At 45.9% G+C, this 3,331-nt stretch overlaps 1 long non-coding RNA gene across 1 annotated transcript in view; it reads left to right on the top strand.

Annotated features, from left to right (window-relative positions):
- LOC109291017 overlaps positions 1-1,528 on the top strand; it is a 16,744-nt gene extending 15,216 nt beyond the window's left edge. The window contains exon 3 of the long non-coding RNA XR_002095732.1: positions 1,398-1,528. This is a non-coding gene — a long non-coding RNA (uncharacterized LOC109291017). The remainder of the gene's footprint in view (positions 1-1,397) is intronic.
- Positions 1,529-3,331: the final 1,803 nt, after the last annotated feature.

The following is a 3,331-nucleotide window of genomic DNA, read 5'->3' as shown; positions in this document are numbered from 1 at the left end:
GATCTTCTTGAAACGTGGCAAACTTCATGCTCTCAGCAGAGGCTACCATCCCTGCAAGGTTCATCCAAATCAGACAAAAAACAACAAAGTTATAGATCTTTCATTGATTCTCCATTATACCCTACGGCTGGATCTCCAAGGCGGCCCTGAAGCTTCGGAGCCGCATCAGCCAGATCGAAGCAGAAACTCGGTCCAGAGCTCTGGATCAGATCGCTGCCATCCAAAGTGGCCATATCTGAAGCTGGATCAGATCACTGCTGCCTCACACAGGCCTACTCAGCAGAGAGATGTTCTTCCCCTGCTAGCTGTTGAAAAACTAAACTGCCACCTCCAGCTCTGAGAGCAGGACATTAAATGGTTGTGAAACCAACTAAAGGAAGGAAATAGGTGTGGAGTGAGGAGGCTGGTACTCACTCCATCTGCAAGTGGAGGTTGGAGAACCCCAGCAGCAGGAAGTTCAACTTCAGGAACACCAGCTGATCCACCAAACCACTGATCCAAGGAGGTGTGCTGAATACCCTCTCACTTGGAACACTGGTCAGTGGACAGGACAGGTGTTCCTGGGCAAACATGGCCAGATCTTGTCACATCTGGATGCAGTTGCCCAATAGGCTAAGGGGTCCCATTTCAGCGGCTCCATGTCCTTGGCAAGATAGGTAGCCACCAAGGCCTCCACGCTACCTGCTGGATGGTGGGGTCTGGTGCCTTCCCAACATGGAAGACATGCCCTTGGCCCACATTAGCAGTGGCTGTGGTAGAGGAGATTGCCTGGTGCTTGGAGTGCTGGAGTGCTGGCACAGGACAGTGGATCCCCCTCTTCCATGTCCCCCCAACCTCTGCCCTTCTGCCTCCCTGACTCTGTTCACCAGCACCTCTGTCCAGTGATTGAGGGTTTTGCTGATGCAGATGCTCCCCTGCATCCTTGGGTCTCACATGGCTGCCAGCATGTGGACCATACTGGATTGCAATATATCCAGCCATTTTTGATGCCTTCCTTCAGCTGCTTTACCAGTGCCTACACCCTTGGTGAAAGTAGCTTGCCTGAGCCAGGAACACTGATCCCCTGGAACTTCTCCATTTGATTCTCAAGCTCCTTCACAATGGGGATCACCTGGCTAAGGAGGGCATCACCAGCACTGAGGATCTCAGTGGCCTCGAAGAAGGGCTCGAGGACCACCAAGTTCTGGGAGATGGTATCCCACTCAGTTTTGTTAAAGGGGCCACTGATCCCAATCTCCCTGAACAAGGCCATCTCACGGATGGCCTTCTGTTGCTCAACCAGCTTTTTGTGTGCGTGTCCAGTCCGTGTGTAGTATATATAATATATGTTGTGTTTTGCTGCACAGTGATGACACACTGCGGGGAAAATAGATTGCTTTTTGTGGGGCGGGGGGCAGAAGACAGGCTAACAAGAACAAACAAGAGGATTTTGTGGGAAGAATAAGCTGAAAGGAATGGATAACAATAGGGATGGTAGGCAAGGGTAAATAGGAAAGGATTGAATAGAACTTGGTGGCAAGAGGCTACCTACTACCAAGCCAGAGACCTTCAGAGCCCTCCCTCTTCCTAGTTTCTATTTCTTGCATGTCTGCCTTCTGAATCACCAAATCTTTTCCAAATTTTTTCCAAAGTGATTTGGAGGTTTTGATTTGATTCAGAGATTTTAACAGGTCTCTTGATTCAATTCAGATTCAAAGATTTGGTTGCCAAATTCAGCTGAATCTCCTCTGAATCAAATCAGTTACCAAAGCTTCACACTGCCCTAATTGTTACCATTAAATGACCTGGAGTTGATCAAGAAAGCTAACCTCATCTACTTTTCTTAGGCTTGAAAGTTACACATGATGGTGCTGTTCCCAAGTTTTACTTTGATTATGTATTTAAAAGATTCCATTACTAAACAGTTAAGAAATGATGTGCTTAGTGAGAAGGGACTGCATTGTTTATTCTGTAAAAATAAATTTATGAATTGAAACGCATTAACTGTCTAGCTTCTTCTGTGTAGAATGACAAACTTATAATAATCAAGTGCAGAATGGAAAGTAGTAGCTGTGGACACAGATTATACATGCAGAGGATTATCACATCACACATGAAGAACAAAACCTTAAATTATCCATTTCCGAAAACAGTGAGAAATTAGAAGTGATGGAAAAGCCAGAAAGAATGAAAGCTCAGAAAAGAAATTATGCTCTAGGACCCTAATTTAGCAGGGAACTTAAGCATGCACTTTAAATCAATCCATATTATACAGAACACTTAAGCACACTTCATTTTAAGAATGTGTTTAAATTCTACTAAGGTAAATGAGACTTAAGCATTTTAAGATTAGACATTCACTTAAATACTTTCTTGAACGGTTGTTGATTTCAGGCCTAGATGATAGCTAAACTTCTTGTAATTTTAAAAATAATTCTTGTAGGAACACAATGCATCTTAGATGCTGTGACTTTAACAGAAAATTACAGTAAAATCTCTGTTATTCGGCATGCATTGGCGATATGTAGGGGTTGCATGCAGGTGCACGTGCACCCCCTGAGTTTGGCAGTGCACTCCCTGCCAAAAGTGCTGCTGACATTGCCAGCAGTACCTGCCTGCAGTTGCTGCTTGCCACACCATCCCCCTCATCACTGACACTGCCAGCGGCATCTGCAGGTAGTCCTGCCTAGCACAGAGAGAATTTTCCTGCCAAATGCAGAGGAACTGGACCCAATAATCTACAAGGCCCCGTCCAACTCATAACAATCTATGAATCTATGAAACTGTGGTCGCCAACTACTAGTTGGTGCTTGCCAGCCCTTCTCCCCACCCACCACCAACAGCGCTGTGGCTGCCTGCAGGAGCTCGCTGCTCACTTCTACCATGCTCCTACTGCTGAGCATACCGCCGCCTGTGGGAGCTCACCGTACTTTCCCCCCAGCCTCCAGGGACACACAGCATTCATGCCAGCATGAGTGGGGAATGGGGGGTGCCGATTATCTAAAAATTATGTTTATCTAAGATTTATACTCAAGGAACAGTACTTGTAGTGCAAATAAATACATTACAGGATAACCTACTATATAAAGAATAAAATAGTATACAGATAAAAATGCCATAATAGTCAGCCAGGGAAGCCTGGCCACACACTGCTGCAGCAGGGGGGGAGGCACGCGAACCCAGATACCCTGCATGGGTACCCTCAGAGCAGTGCAGCAAGCAGGCAAGTGTCATGGCATGGCACCATATGTGTCCTGCCACTGACTTTCTGGTTAATGAAGTATTCTGGTTAGTTCAATGCCGGATAACAGAGAATTTACTGAATTTGGATAATGTATTACAGCCATGGTGC

The sequence above is a fragment of the Gavialis gangeticus genome, unplaced genomic scaffold (genome assembly GCF_001723915.1).
Source record: "Gavialis gangeticus isolate Ggan-Ray unplaced genomic scaffold, GavGan_comp1, whole genome shotgun sequence".
NCBI classification, from domain to species: Eukaryota; Metazoa; Chordata; order Crocodylia; family Gavialidae; genus Gavialis; species Gavialis gangeticus.
This window is presented reverse-complemented; position numbering and strand designations above follow the sequence as displayed.